This window comes from Lithobates pipiens, unplaced genomic scaffold, assembly GCF_037356315.1.
Source record: "Lithobates pipiens isolate NorthernLeopardFrog02 unplaced genomic scaffold, aLitPip1_a1.2 Scaffold_27, whole genome shotgun sequence".
NCBI lineage: Eukaryota > Metazoa > Chordata > Amphibia > Anura > Ranidae > Lithobates > Lithobates pipiens.
In genome coordinates, this window is record NW_027507788.1 from 24,098,165 (window position 1) to 24,115,588 (window position 17,424).

Here is a 17,424-nt window from a genome sequence, read left to right on the forward strand (position 1 = left end):
TAATAAAATGTTCTTCCTCAATAAGCTATAGGTAATATACAGAACTAAATATCAAGCTACACTTGTTTAAAACCATACTCCATGAGAAAAAGGCTGCTTTTTTGGCTGATCACTATATATCATATTGTAAAGCGCTGCGCAAACTGTTTGCGCTATATAAATCCTTAATAATAATAATAATATAGGTAGTTCATACCTTGTTGGAGGTTCTAACTATACCCATTTATCAATTGATAGTGGACTACCTGTGTGTGCTTGAGATTGCATGCATTAATTAAAATGCAGTCTGTGCTTTTCTGTGTACTTTTTTCTTTGTATGAAAGAGGCTAATATTCATAACCTTCTGCATTATACTTCATCTCCAGGTGAATGGACACTGGTAGACCAAAGGTTTTTAAACAGGAAGCGATCCCCCTATATAACCCCTCCCATACAGGAAGCACGTCAGGTTTTATTTATTTATTTTTTAACCATTATCTACAAGGTAGGTGGCATGGTCTGTTTGAGCTCTATGAGCTCCAGGTTTCTAGTCCCACAAACGGTTCATAAATTAATCAAGGGATTGACCGATAAGATCCATTTGACCCAGGCTTTATATGCTTAGATAAATGGTATCCAAGCCTCGCAAAGAAGACTCAAGATCCTGTAAGGTTTTACCTGTAACGTGGCCACTGGGCACTGGACCCTGCCAAGCAGAATCAACCACATCCCTAAGGTATAACTGCAGGGTGCTGTAGAGGTCCAAGAGAGTGGACCCTAAACATGAAAAGGGTACCCAGTCCTTGAAGGTCCTCAATGACAGGAACCCGCCGTGAAGATTGGGCTCTTAGTTTCTAAGCTGCCCTGCACCTGGACGGGTACGTGAAACCCCTTTTATAATTGTGGGGTGTCCCAGTCATTGTAACAATCAGTCAAGCTAGCTAGAGTCTGGACACCTGTGTGTGGTGACCATAAGGGGGAGTTTTGGGCTAGCTATGGGTGTTTGCAGGGTGTACGTTTTTCTTGCTTGTGACCTGCTGTTTTACCTGTATGATGGTGCACAACAATGTGCCGTTTTGCCTTGGTTCACCATGGCTCACGTGCATTTGCAAGAGTGACGCTGTGCTCAGCAATTTGGCTATGGCGCATGTGCATTCACAAAAGCGCTGCTGTTTGGCAACCATGCGCAGTAGCCTTTATCTGGGCCTTTATCTAAGATTTGCGTCATGAGCGAATACAGCCACTCCAGTTCTTCACTGGGACTGCACACGCACAGAATGTTCCGGCACAGACTCTGCTTATTTAAGCTGTGTAGGCAAAGCATGTGGTGCCTCTAGAAGGCAGCTGTGGGACACAGCGCAGGCTCTGATCAGACACTTGCATTGGTTCATTTCTCCTTACCCAGGGCTTGTGAGTCACCAAGTGTTGCTTGGCAGGATTGTTACATAGGGGCTTGGTGAGCCCTATTAAAGGGTCTCCCACCTGAGGTGTTGAAACACTACCCCCAAGTACTCTTTTTGTGGCTAGTAAATGTCCTCATAAGAGTGGGACCAACACTACAGGGAAGGACACACCTATATCATCAGTAGTTCCTGATGAACCTAGTTGTATACCCTGGAGGACCAGAGGCTTCCGGGCAATCTGAGCCGATGCGAATACCAATCTGGTATTGTGCCTACAGTCAACGCTGCTGCTTCACCCTTTATCACCAAGGATGAACTGTCCTCAGCCTTAGCTTAGTTAGAGCACAGGACTGCTGGCAGGATTGCCTCCATCCTGCAGGATGGCAAGAAGCATGACCGTTACCCCTCCCTGAAGCCTCCTAGTTTTGAGCAGGAATGGGTTGAGAATGGGGAAGAGCTAAAAAGCTCAGGATTCTGTGGAGGGCCTGACGGATGAGTGTGCTTCTGAGCAATTCAGATAAAAGGATATCCAGTTGATGTCTGCCTCTCAGTCGCAGAGGCTTTTCATCATGACTGACTGAAATGGTTTGTTCTGCCTTAAATTGCCTCTTGCAGAGATGACTGAGGCCTCTTCAGGCCGCACAGGCTTTCCCCCCTACACACCCTGCTGGAATTAATAAACTGGTGGTTCCAGGCTCAGAACCTGAAAAAGGGAAGATCCTTCCTCCCTGTAACTTGGAGAGTACTGACTACAGATGCCAGTCTCTCAGGCTGGGGAGCGACCCTAGAGGGGCTCACAGCTCAAGGGAAATGGTAAAGGACAGAACAGATCCTGCCCATCAACTTCCTGGAATTACAGGCAGTACAACTGGCCCTATGGTCATAGACGGTGGAGCCTGGATTGCCCCATCAGGGTTCAGTCCAACAATGCCACTGTAGTGGCCTATATAAACCACCAAGGTGGTACCAGTTGTTGTTCAGCTCTGTAGGAGGTGCACCACATACTAGCCTGGGCAGAGGGAAAGGTGCGGATTCTATCAGCAGTCCATATCTTGGGAGTAGAGAACTGGAAGACAGATTAGCTCAGCCACCAGGAGATCTGCCCCAGGGGAATGGTCTCTACACCCAGGGGTGTTCCGGGAAATTTGCCAACATTGGGGATGGCCAGAAGTCGACCTACTAGCATCTAGGTTCAATAAGCTATAGTAGTTTGTCTTGAACAAGAGATCCTCTGGCAATCGGAGCAGATGCTCTGATGGTTCCATGGAGCCCGTACTCCTTGGTTTATACGTTCCCTCCGATCCCTCTCCTTCCACATTTGGACAGGATTCGGAGAGAGGGGGTTCCTGTCATTCTGGTGGCACCAGCCTAGCACAAAATTCCCTGGTTCCTGGAGATTGTGAGACTGACAATAGATGGGCAATGGATGCTTCCATGTAGCCCCGATCTACTTTCTCAAGGTCCTATATTCCACCCCAATTTACAGTCTCTAAATTTGACGGCATGGCTATTGAAGCCAGGGTGTTAAAGGACTGGCATCTCTGGACCAGTGGTTACCCTAGTGAATGCTAGAAAAGCGGTCACTAGAACGATCTATCATAAGGTCTGGAAGACTTGTTCCTTTATTTTTTTTATTTATTTTTTTGTATTGCTTGGTGTGAAGCCCAAAAATGTCCTCTTCCTGAAATATGTGATTGGGGGAGTTCTCTTTTATACAGTCAGCTGTAGAAATCGAATTTGGCTTTGAGTACAATCAGGGCCCAAACTTGATCTTGATCATTATTCTTCCAAAGGCCTTTAGCCTCCCATTCACTGGTCCGAACCTTTATGCAAGGGGCAACTTGCTTGCTTCCCCCCATTAGGTTACCTATGTGTCCTTGGGACTTGAACTTGGTGCTGTCTGTGTTACAGAAACAACCATTGGAGCCTATCAAGGAAATTGCATTAGACTTTGTCATGTAAGCTAGCCTTCCTGATAGTTATCGCCTCAGCTAGAAGGGTGTCAGAGTTGGGGGCCTTTTCATGCAGGGAACCGTACTTGATCTTTCACCACGACAGGGTCGTGTTACAACCTGTTCTATCCTTTTTGCCAAAAGTGGTGTCAGCCTTTCATTTAAATCGGGACGTTATTTTGCCTTTTTTTCCTCAGCCTCGTTAGGTGGAAGAGAGACAACTGCACTCCTTGGATGTTTGTCTAGATCTGCGGAGATCCAAGGATCGGACTCCTTTTTTTCTTTTACCAAAAGGACCCAAGAAAGTACAGGCAGCTTCCAAAGGCATTGCCAATTGGGTCCGTCCATTAGGTTTCAGACCGTAGGTCTGACTGACCAAAGGGTTTCACCCTCCCTTTAGGGTGAGAGCTCATTCTACCAGGGGTTGAGAACCCTGGGCTTCTCACCATCAGGTACCTGTGGCTCAGATTTGTAAGGCTGCTACCTGGTCTTCAGTGCATACGTTCACAAAATTAGCAAGTGGATTTTCGAGCAGCTGAGGATTCGGCTTTCAGCCGCAGTGTACTGCAGGCTGCCATATAAGTTCTGATGGCTATTGTTTGACAGGGCCTCTCCCTCCCCTCAAGGCTACTTCTCTGGGACGTCCCAGCAGGTAATGAATATTAGTCTGACTTTGTGTCCCATGATGTACTCAAAGAAAAGGACTTTACAGATAAGTGTCACAAAAAAAAATCCTATTTTTTGTTTCGGTTGTGTTATTTGCTTCACCAATAACTTTTTTATTTTTTACACAGTGTGTGACGCCCTTTACATTTTTGGTAGGTGCTAAATAGTATTTTTCTGACAGTGTAGGACATAGAGACAGGCAAATTTAGCCAGGGTTGAGTTCTTTACTAGGCCTGGTTGTTGTTTCAGGGTTGGAAGTGTCAGAATAGAAGGGGGTGTGACTGCCCTACACTTGGGAGCAGGGATACATTCTCTGCTTGACAGTGGATTGTGCTGGAAAGAGGATGGGCTGAGACCTGAGTGGCAGGAAACCAATGTGAGAGGATTGACCAATGGTTCATTTATTTCAATGGGAGGTCTCATAAAAGGGGGTGTCACATGCTCTAGCGGGAGTTTGGGTCTAGGGAGTCCAGGGAGGCCTGGGAGTTCAGAGATCCTGGAGCCTGTGGGAAGGAGGCGAGTCCAGGGAGGCCGAGAGTCTGGTGATGGAGCTAATGTAGCGCTGGGGAAATACCGGATGTCCCCAGGCGCAGGACCCGCCAGGCACCGTAGGAGGAGGGGGAAGTAGAAGCCAAGCCGTGGAAGAGAACTGGGTGATCGACTTTCTGTGAGTAGAACATGGACTGTTGATTGGGAGAGAGCAACGGGAGTGCAAACCCAGAGGAGCTAAATCGGACTTTCATACTGTGCATCCAATGAACACAGTATCGAGCACTTTTAGGCCGGGTTCACACCACAGCGATGTGGGAACGCCGCAAATCCGTGGCGTTTTCCCGCATCGCACACCTCCCGCCGGCAGTTCACACTGCCCTATGCGGACGGCTGGGAGTGTCAATGATATGTTAATGACACCCCCAGATCCGTCCGCATATTGCAGTGCGATTTGCCGACTCGCACAGGAATCGGATCGCATGGTGTGAACACCCATGCGATCCGATTCTGTTGCGGACCAAAAAAAGGGTCCCGTGCGAGTTTGCTACGGGAGCGATGCGAATTCAGCCATACTATCTGTATGGCTGAACTCGCATCGCTACGGAGATCGGATGTGATTTGCGGTGCAAATCGCATCCGGATCTCCCCCCGCAGCAGTGTGAACCCAGCCTTAAGGTGTGAGGGAAGTTTGATATACAAGTCATTGAAATAGGCAGTGATGGCCTGTGATTTTGAGTTCAACACCCACAGGATACCTATCAGTTTGGTGGAAGGGATTATTCAGAGTAATGCTTATCTGTCCAACTTGAGAGTGCTGTATCATAAAGAGAAACGGAACCAAGAAAGGATCGCTATAAGGGGTTCAATTAACAAAGCTACGGCTATAGATCAACACCCTTTAACAGAAAACTGGGTCAGAAGGGGCAACTCGTATACCTCACTGAATAGCCCTAACAGATTTATTCCTAAATAAAGCAATATAAATCTGGAATTCTGACTGTTTGGTGTCATGTGATTGCAAGGGAGATCAGTCTAGCTAAAGGTAAATGAACAAAATCAGCAGCCCCCATGGGGGTACCGCTAATATATAAATTTGTGTGTGTATATATATATATATATATATATATATATATATATATATATATATATATATATATATATATATATATATATATATATATATATGCACACACACACGTGTATTGGGGTGTCTGCCTTTCCAAGCACATGACTTTTAATGGCATCCCAGTCTTGTAGGGTTCAATATTGAGTTGGCCCACCCTTTGCAGCTATAACAGCTTCAACTCTCTTCTGGGAAGGCCGTCCACAAGGTATAGTAGTGTCTATGGGAATGTTTGACCATTCTTCCAGAAGTGCATTTCTGAGGTCAGGCACTGATGTTGGAGAGAAGACCTGGGTCCCAGTCTCTGCTGTAATTAATTGCAAAGTAGTTGGACCTTGCTTTGTGCACTGGTCCAAACCATTTGGTGGAGGGGGGATTATGATGTGGAGTTGCTTTTCAGGGTTTGGGCTTGGCCCCAGTGAAGGGAACTTTTAAGGTGTTGGCATACTAAGACATTTTGGACATTTTAATGCTCCCAACTTTGTGGGAACAGTTTAGGGCATGGCCTCTTCATATTTCAACATGACTGCGCACCAGTTCACGAAGCAAGGTCCATAAAGACATGTATAAGCGAGTTTGGAGGAACTTGATTGGCCTGCACAGAGTCCTGACCTCAACCCAACCACCTTTGGGAGAAATTGGAGCAGAGACTGCTAGCCAAGCCTTCTCATCCACATCAGTGCCTGACCTCACAAATGTGCTCCTGGAAAAATGGATACACTCCTAAACCTTGTGGACAGCCTTCCCAGAAGAGTTGAAGCTGCAAAGGGTGGGTCAGCTCAATATTGAACCTTATGGACCAAGATGCAATTCATGCATGTGTAAAGGCAGGTGTCGCAATACTTTTTGGTTGGTGTGTGTGTGTATATACATAGCAAAATTGAGCTGGGCTTGGATGGTTTTTCTTTGTAAGAAAAGGCTTCCATCTTGCCACTCTACCCCATAGCCCAGACATATGAAGAATATGGTAGATTGTTATCACATGTACCACACAGCCAGTACTTGCCAGATATTCCTGCAGCTCCTTTAATGTGTCTGTAGGCCTCTTGGCAGCTTCCCTGACCAGATGTCTTCTCATCAATTTTGAAGGGATGTCCAGTTCTTGGTAAAGTCACTTTTGTACCATGTTTTCTCCACTTGATGATGACTCTTCACTATGTTCCATGGTATATCTAATGCCTTGTAAACTCTTGTACCTTACCTTACCTTTCGCCTGCCTGATACCTTTTTACCTTAAAAAGAATAAAAAGTTTTTTTTTTCTTTAAACTTGATTTGATTAAAAAAATATATATATATTTTTAATAAAATGCTTTTGGAGTAAAAAAAAAAAAAAACTAAACTAAAAAACTAAAGTGTTCTATTTAAGATACATTAATAATTTAGTTGATTCAGCGTGAAAGGAAGCTCATGTATATTCTGCAATATTAAAATCTATGTACACTACAAACTGTATGATTGAATTAGTTCTGATATCGCTGGCTATTCGTTTACTAACCTGACAGCTAATTATTCTAAATAGGAAACCTACATTTTGTTTGCAAATATTAAAGTTTCTAACTACCATCAAGAACGAGTCCCTACATTTAAATAGCGCCTGTTATTTCAGATCCATCATGGCAGCGCCTGTTAGCGGGCATCCACTCACCTGCGTCCATTAAAGTGAATGGGACTGTCGGTGAGTCAACAGCGGGTCAGAGGAGGAGGAGGAGCTGCTGAGGGACCGAGATGAGTCGCTTTTTAACCACTTGCCTACAGGCCACTTCCACCCCCTTCTTGCCCAGGCCATTTTTCAGCGCTGTTGCACTTTGACAATTGCGCAGTCATGCTACACTGTACCCATTTTTATTTTTTTTATTTTTTTTATCAATTTCTTTACACAGAGCTTTCTTTTGGTGGTATTTCATCACTGCTGGGTTTTTTATTTTTTTTACAAAAAAATAAATAATGTTGAAAAAAACTTTTTTTTTTTTACTTAGTTGGTCAGTAAATTTTGTAACCAAGTAATTTTTTTCCTTCACTGATGTGTGCTGATGAGGTGGCACTGATGGGCTGAACTGGTGGGCACTGATGAGGTGGCACTAATATACCGCACTTATGAGCACTGATAGGTGGCACTAATGGGCCATACTGATGGGTGGCACTGATGGGCATTGATGGACAGCACTGATAGCCAGAACTCACTGATATTGCTAATGGGCACTGGTGACACAGTTGGCACTATATTGTAATTGGGGCACCAATGATTACATGTGTAGATGTCCCCCTGCATGGAGATGACGCTGATTGGCTCTCCTCGCCACACACTGTCCAGTGAGGGGAGGAGTGCCGATTACCAGCATCTGTGTTTACATGTGACTGGCTGTGATTGGACACAGCCGATCCAATGGTTAAAGAGCCACAGACGGGGCTCTTTACAGAGATCAGGGTCGTGTCCTAGCAACACTGTGCAGCCGCGAGCGCCGTGCCCCGCCCCCCTACCCCCCCCCCCCCCCCCGCTAGAGACGCTGTCCCAGAACGAAAGCCGCACCTCCCCACTGTCATTTGACAGTGTGTGGACGGCAACTAGTTAAAAATTATTTTAAATCAAGCTATTTTGCTAGTGATTTAAATCAAATCCACCCTGCTGCGGACTATGGCTTTTGCTGTAGGATGCAACTAAGAAAATGCCAGGAAAGACCTACTCCAACAGCTGAACTATATTTGGGGTTAATTAGAGGCACTTTAAATGAGGGCCGGTGTGTACTGACTCCTGTTTATCATCCGTTCATATGTGATTGCTTAATTATGAACACAGCTACATCCCCAGTTATAAGAGGGTGTACACACTTATGCAACCACATTCTTTTATTTTTTACTTCCCCCCCCCCCTCCCTAAAAGATTTCAGTTTATATTTCAATTGAGTTGTGCAGTTTATAGCTCACATTTAAGCCCTGTTTCACATTAATGCTACTTTTGAAGTTAAAGATTAATTCCTCAATTAATTGAGTCATTTTTTTGAGCAATCAAAATTCTTTTGATCGGTACTCACCTCTCCGTCGGCTTCAGGGAGTTCCGTCGGAGATCTTGTGACGTCACGGACATTGATGTCACCGGACTCCTCCCCTGTTCCCCAAGTGCTTCCGTCTGCTAACAAAAAGAAGGGGGGAGGAGTCAGTGACGTTGCAGTTCTGATTGAACGTAACGCGTACGGGGGAGGAGCTACGCATGATGTCACCCGCTCCTGCCCTATGGAGCTAACACGATTGTCAGCTTTACATGCTGTGTTTTTATCATCTTTATGTGAGTAGTTTGTGTTTGAACACAAAAATTAAATCTTATACTTAAGCGGTGAGCACTGAGCTCTTTTCTTTGTACCCATGACCTGACGTCCTTGCTGAGATCTAAGGAGACGTGAGAGAAGTTTATGGTCCGTAGGAACCCTTTTGATACCCGCTTGCATGACCACCTGTTTGCACAGGGGTACATGCCATAAGGTGGGAGTGATTAGTTAGACCAGAGGTGGAGGGATTGTCACTCTACTGTGGAAAAAAAAAAAAAAAACAAGACTTGCATCAGTGCTACAGTTTGAATTTAAAACGTATTTGTGTGAACTGTGAAGTTAAGTCATGGATTGTGGAATCAAACTAGTGTCGGGTGATTGTATATAGTGTATACCACATTTACCACTGACTAATTCAGAGTTGCAATGCAAGGAGATCAGATATAAGTAGTTGGATCTGTATGTGCGTTATAATTGAAATTGGTCAATTTAACCACTTCCCACCCGGCCAATGCACATATACGGCCGGGTGGGAGCCGTCTACTCCTGATTGGCCCGTTCAGGAACGTCCTTCAGGAGTAGTGGGATCGCGCTCGCGCAGCGGCGCGATCCCGATGTGCTCGTGTCACCCGGACACGGCACATCTCAGATCGGCAGGAGGGCTCTGTGATTGGCCCTCCTGATCACATGACGGCCGTGTCCAATCACGGCCGTCATGTGATGTAAACAAACAGCCGGTTGCTAGGCAATCGGCTCTCCTCTCCTCACACGGAAGTCACCGCTGAGGAGAGGAGAGCAGAACGCTGCAGCCGGCTGATGATCAGTGAGTATGGGCTGCTTTTTACAGCTTTTTACTCACTGATCATCAGTGTAGTGTAAACACACAACACACCACACAGTACAAACACAGTCCCCACATATGTCCCCAAACCACACATGTCCCCAAAACATACATGTCCCCAAATAATAAAAACACATGTCCCTAATAATAAAAACATGTCCCCCACATATGTCCCACTAAAATCACATGTCCCAATGATTATCTGCACACATATGTACATGATCATTTGCGTACATATGTCCGTGATCACCTAAACCATTTATTATACACTTAACGGAATTTTTTTTACCCAAAACATGTAGCAGAATACATTTTGGCTTAAATTTATGACAAAATTTGATTTTATTGGATTTCTTTTCAAATAGAAAAAAGAAAATATTGTTTTTTTTCCAAATTTCCGCTATTTTTGCGCTTATATTGCAAAAAAAAAAAAACGGAGTCGTGAATAAATAACACCAAAATAAAGCTCTATTTGTGCGAACAAAATGATAAAAATTTCATTTGGGTACAGTGTAGCATGACCGCGCAATTGTCACTGAAAGCGCTAGAGCGATGAAAGCTGAAAATTGGGCTGGGAAGGAAGGGGGTGAAAGTGCCCTGTATTGTAGTGGTTAAAAACAAAAAATCGATGCAAAAATTTTAATCAGTAACAGACCTAATAATTTTTTATTTTTTTTTATTAGCCATCCTTTCACATTTAGTTTTATGAATCGTTAGTTTGGAAGCTAAACTCTCTAAGTGCTCATGTAGATGAATGTTCTGAAATGCACGGCTGCGCCAGTCGAAGCTTTTATAGTGCAAAAATGCAGCGTTTGACAAGAAAAGTGCATTTGACCCGCTTTGTCTGCAATTAAAACGCATTCCTATAGAACATGCTGCATCAAAAGAGACAGTGATGGCATGCTGGGATTTGTAGTTCCTCGGCTGTCACAGCTTGCCCTTGGTTTAAAAAGTCATGGCGGAGTGCAGCAAGGACAGTTTGATCTCAGCGTCTGAGCCTGTCTGGATTTAGGTCACACTACACTAAGTAAAGGTCACCTATCATATAAAAAATAAATAAAAAAACACCACCATGGCTGTCCTTAAGAATTAGCTGTGGCCCATCTGACTCCCAAGTAGTCTAATGTGTCTACGTTCCTGATGATCCGCGCCGACCTCTCATAACCCAGGCCTCTCCCTGCAGACCGGGCTGCAAATCCCATGACTGCCTGACACAGGAGACATCGGGCTTATGCAACAATTACAGCATGAGCTGCTTTTTCCGGGGATCACTGGGGAATCTGTTCTACTATCACAATACTCCGGAGCCATGCCGGCCTATGGTAACATTTAGCGGTTCGGTTTATAGGTTGATTGGGTAATGCACATAAGTCTGCCAGAGCTGTTGCTTGAAATCTTCGACGTTCTAGAAGTGACGTGAGTTATACGAAAAGCGCTTCAGACGGAGTGTCGAGGGCTAATCCATCACATAGCCTGCAATGAAGTGTAGCTATAGCCAAAACTTTATTATGCGGGGGAAAAAAAAAAAAAGAAGTATTTAAAATCTAATAAATGCTTAAGCCTAGGTTCACAAAAAAAAAGAAAAGCAGTTCTAGCGGGGAATAGGAGAGATTGCCCACATCCCTAAGGCCCCTTTCACACTGGGGCGGTTTTCAGGCGTTACAGCGCTAAAAATAGCGCTTGTAAAAAAAACGGCCCCTTTCATTCCAGTGTGCAAGCCGGAGGGCTTTCACACTGGAGCAGTGCGCTGGCAGGACGGTAAAAAAAAGTCCTGCTAACCGCATCTTTTGGGACAGCGCGGCAATACCGCCGGCGGCGCTTTGCGGGTGGTTTTAACCCTTTTTCGGCCGCTAGCAGGGGTTAAAACCACCCCGCTAGCGCCCGCAGACCGCAGCTAAAACGACAGTAAAGCCCCGCTAAAAATACCGGCGCTTTACCGCCGATGGCCGCACCGCCCCAGTGTGAAAGGAGCCTAATAACACATCAAAAAAGCAACAAAACCATCTGATGGGACTTTATAGGACAGTGATGGCGAACCTTGGCACCCCAGATGTTTTGGAACTACATTTCCCATGATGCTCATCTACATTGCAGAATGCTGGAGCATCATGGGAAATGTAGTTCCAAAACATTTGGGGTGCCAAGGTTCGCCATCACTGTTCTAGGGCAATGACTCCAAAAATCTTATATGCAAATAATGAAATATAAAAATATATAGTTTAATACAAATTCTAAAAAAAAAACATCAATACCTAGAGCAGTGATGGCGAACCTTGGCACTCCAGCTGTTTTGGAACTACATTTCCTATGATGCTCGTGCACTCTGCAGTGTAGCCAAGCATCATGGGAAATGTAGTTCCAAAACATCTGGGGTGCCAAGGTTCGCCATCACTGACCTAGAGCAGTGATGACGAATCTTGGCACCCAAGATGTTTTGGAACTACATTTCCTATGATGCTCACCTACACTGCAGAGTACATGAGCATCATGGGAAAAGTAGTTCCAAAACATCTGGGTTGCCAAAGTTCGCCATCACTGCTCTAGAGGTTTATAGCAAAAACTGCATATTCAATTGATGTCTTAGATGAGAGTACGTATCCAAACGGCTATTACCAGAAATATCTATGTATAAGGATCTGCGAATGGGAAGACTACAATCCCATCTTCCACTGTGGAAGATCACAAAAGGGGCGATTTTACTAAAACTGGAGCACACAGAATCTGGTGCAGCTCTGCATGGTTACCAATCAGCAGCTACCTTCAGCTTGTTCAATTAAGCTTTGACCACGAAATCTAGAAGATGATTGGTTACTATGCTCAGCTTCACTAGATTCTATGTTCACCAGTTTTATTTAGTAAATCTCTCCCACAGTCACATTATTGCACTTGTTCTCTATTGTTTACATCCTCCAGCCCCATATCAGAAGGTCCATACCTCTGTACAGACCCTGAGCTGGGGGTTAACAGAACAGAGCAGTGATTCTCAACCAGAGTTCCTCCAGAGCAGGGATATGCATATAGCGGACCTCCAGCTGCTGCAAAACCAAAAGTCCTATAAGGCATAGCAATACTCTGGCAGCCACAAGCATGACACCCAGAGACAGAGGCATGATGGGACTTGTAGTTTTGCAACAGCTGGAGGTCCGCTAATTGCATATGCCTGCTCTAGAGGTTGCTAGGGGTTCCTTCAGGATTGGGCCATTTCTGCCTCTCAGATAAGTTCCCACCGACACCATTGATCTTTTTAGCTATCTATAAGGGGGTAATTCTTCCCGATGACCTCAAGTGTAAGGACCATTCTTCCCACTGACCATCACGCTAATGCAGGGATATGCAATTAGCAGACCTCTAGCTGTTGCAAAACTACAAGTCCCATCATGCCTCTGCCTCTGGGTATCATGCTTGTGGCTGTCGGAGTCTTGCCGCATGGGACTTGTAGTTCTGCAACAGCTGGACGTCCGCTAATTGCATATCCCTGCACTAATGTATCATGAACAGGGGCGGACTGATCATTGGGCAACTCGGCACTGCCGAAGGACCCCATGCCACTAGGGGGCCCCCATCAGGGTTGCCAGCCTCAGTAAAACCAGGGACAGTATGTAAAAAGTAGTGTTTTTTTTTTTTGTTTTTTTTTTTTTTTTTTTTTTTTACATCTGTCTCTGAAATGTCCCTTACCGATATCCTTTTGGTCTAAAAAATCCAGAGATTATAGCTGCCCCACCTCTCCAGTACCTTCTCAGCCAATAGAAACATGTCTGTGCATACTGTGTGATTGTATACTGTGTGTATGTGTTTGTGTATACTGTGTGGCCCCATAATCTCTGATTGCCCGGGGACCCCATGAGTTGTCAGTCTGCCCCTGATCACGAGTTGTAGATTTCTCATTTTTAGCAGGGGGTTCCCCGAGACTGGAGAACTATTTCAAGGGTTCCTCTGTGCTGAGAAAGGCTGGAATAGAGAATAAAAGTATAGAATATAATAAAATAGAACAAATATAGCCATCTTTTTGAATTCCGAATAAATTCTAAAATAACGAGTTTAACAAAAACGATCAATTTAACAAACGAATCCCAAACAACACACTTTTTTTTTTTCATGCACATCTCCGGGAACCCCCCTGAGCCTTTCAAATAAAGGGGGCCGCTCTACAATGCATGCAGTTGTGGTTCGCTAGGTCGGGGTTCAAGAACACAGATCGCTCGCCAGAAACCAAAGTACGTGCGAACAAGCTCTTGAAGTGTACCTCCATCCAAAGCCTTTTTTTTTTTTTATTACTTTTCAATAATGGCCATTGTCAGCAGTTGATGATGAGAAACAGAATATTTTACAGATGTCCCCAGATGAGAGGCCAGGGGTAATTTTCCAATGGGGACGTTTTTCTAGTGACAACTGTCCCAGAAGGGGATTACCCACAACTGGAGAAATTATCTCTCACTTCCTGTTGTGTCTGCCGGACAGGAAGTGAAGGGAAATCTATGCAATGGCACTGAAACAGCAACAAAATGAAAAAAAATCAACAAAAATAATGTATTTTTTTGGCGTACATCACTTTTTCACCATGAAAATTGGGTGCAAATAGCGTGTGCGTGTTATACGCCAATACTACAATTTTCGCTGCCTCGAAGGGAACAGGGAGGGGGGGCGGGACGAGCGCCGTCAGATTACATACAGTGATCATCTCCTGTTTACTTGGCGGCCTCGGTAATAGGAAGTCCCGTCTCCTTGGCCACCATTGGACCACTGTTCTGTCTATTATAGGAGATTCACATTGTATGCAATCCGTCTGAACTCATCCCGCCCCCTCCCTGTCCCCTCTAGGCTGCAGATGGGCATCGATCAGGCTGCACTGATGGCAATGGCGAGGCTGCATTTATGGCACTTGTGAGGCTGCAGATGGGCACTGACCTTTATTTTGTTTCAAAGTTCCTTACTTCAAATTGAATTTTTTTTCCCCAGAAACTTCCCTCTTAAAATGAATGTGCGTGTTATACATCGATAAATACGGTAGTATCTTTTTATAAATGTCTATGTATAAACAAATGTATATCGCTAAAACTGGAATCAGCCTACAGAAGAGGAAGAAGTCTTACCTTTCCGGCAGGTGCGAGAGAAATCTTCACTCTCTTCAAGAAGTCCGGGGGCGCCACCGCCATCCGTCATTTCCGGTTGTGTTGGAAAGCGTGTCTCCCGCTGGGTGCTGCGATTCCTTCTGCTGATCGCTACATCACTGCCTTCATAGGCGACAGCAAACAAATAATGGACTGAATACAAAAAAGGAAAGAGACACAATCACAGCATACATGTGGGGGTCTATTTAGAAAACAGATGCATGCTCCGCCCCACCCCCCGTTCACACCGGAGTGACCTGTCATGCAATTTGACAGTTCCAAATCGCATGACAATATGCACCCCATTGCCGTTCATATTACCGTGACTCACGTCACTACTTTTTACCAATTAAATTGTGACTTGCGTAGACTTCTGTTAAAGTGGTTGTAAACCCTTACAGCACACTTTGACCTACAGGTAAGCCTAGATTAAGGCTTACCTGTAGGTCCAAGAAATATCTCCTAAACCTACACGGTTTAGGAGATATTTGCCCGAAGACAGGCACCGCTGTCTACGGCGCATGCGCCGTAGACAGCGGTGCGCAGGCGCACTGAGCGCGGTACCATCGACGACGGAGATGCCGCGCGTGTCAGCTCCCGTGCACATGCACGGGAGTGACGTCATCACGGGTTCGCCGAATGACAGCGGCGGAGCTGCGAGACCCACCGAGAAGATGGATGCGCCGGACTACAGGGGACAGCAGTGACTTCGCTGGCTCCTGTGTCAGGTAAGTGACACATAATGGGCTACTATGAATGTATAGTAGTCCATTATGCTTTACCTTTGCAGGGAATGAAACTCATCAGGGTTTACTTCCTCTTTAAATGAAGTTGCAACCTGCAATGAAATCAGCAGTGCAAATGGCACTGATGTGCTGCTTTGAAGCCACATTGAAGTAGAGCAATTTCAAAGCCGCACTGGTGTGATTATCAGAAGCATTCAAATGAAATGTCGCCGTAATTTTTTAAAGACAATTGTCTTCAAACTGTGGCCCTTGGCTTTAGTTTTAACTGGCCCTTGGGGCACTATTCCTGATACAAGACACTATTATGCCATCTGACACCACCAATGGGGCACCATTTCTCCCACTGACACCAACAATGAGAAATAGTTTCTCCCACTGACACCAATAATGAGGGATAATTTCTCCCACTGACACTAACAATGGGGCACAGTTTCTCCCACTGACACCAACAATGGGGTACCATTTCTCCCACTGACTCCAACAATGAGAAATAATTTCTCCCACTGACACCAACAATGGGGCACCATTTCTCCCACTGCCACCAACAATGAGAAATAATTTCTCCCACTGATACCAATAATGAGGGATCGTTTCTCCCACTGACACCAACAATGGGGCACAGTTTCTCCCACTAACACCAACAATGGGGCACAATTTATCCTTCTGACACCAACAATAAGAAATAATTTATCTCACTAACAACAATATTGAGAGATCATTTCTCCCACTGATACCAATAATGAAGGATTGTTTCTCCCACTGACGCCAACAATGGGGCACCATTTCTCCCACTGACACCAACAATGGGGCGCCATTTCTCCCCATAATATCAAATGTGGCGATGTTTACTCCCCGTGATAGAAGAAACATTTCCACTCATACTGGCCACAGTCTGGCCCTCCTAAAGTCTGAAGGACAATAAACTGGCTCCATTGTTTAGAAAGTTTGGAGACCCCTGTTCTAAGAGATGAATGCCTGTACTGTCAGCTCCATCTAGTGGCCATAATGCGATATAATTTTCTCATCAATGTATTTTAAAAAAAATAACTATACTGGATTTGGGCCATTAGATGGAGCTGATGAAACCGATATTAATCTCTGGGAAAAATTCTAGTGACATTTCGTTCAGCCTGAGTGCTTCTGACCTTCAAACAGTATTTATAAACAGACCCCTTAAAGTGGAGCTCCACTCAAAAGAGGAAGCTCCACCTGTTCACTTCCTCCCCTCCCTCTGACTCCATATTTGGCACCTTTTGGGGAAGAGGGGGGAGTGGGTACCTGTTTTTGACAGGTACCCATTCCTGCTTCTGGGAGACCTCACTGTAGCAAGGTCCCCTAGTAGTTTGGTCCCTTCCTCCTTCCAGCGCCGCCAGGGCATTCAGAAAGCACAGTGCATGTGCAGTAAGAAGCCGACTTTGCAGCTGCAGCGCTCCAATGCCAGTTTCTTATACAAGGAATGGGATTCCTGGGCAGATGCTGACTTTAAAAAAAAAAAATGGGGGGGGGGGGGGGCTGGAGCTCCTCTTTAATGTATAGGCAGCACAGTGGCTTAGTGATTAGCACTTTTGGTTCAAATCTCAGCCCAACTCTGGGCTCATCCCCCCCACTAACCCTGGATAATATGAGCGTCATTCAAATTGGAAGACTGAGGACATCTTGTGGCAAAAAAGAAATACTACAGAGGACAGCTCTGGATTGAAGGAGAGTATTGCAAGCTGCCTTTTTTTTTTTACGCTGGTTGGTAGCCCATTGTACTTGAAGTGGACATTTAGGAATGCATATTTTTGCATAGTTACATTACAATGTAAGTATGTATGTGCCATACCTGTGGGATCCTCCTTGAGCTGTAAATT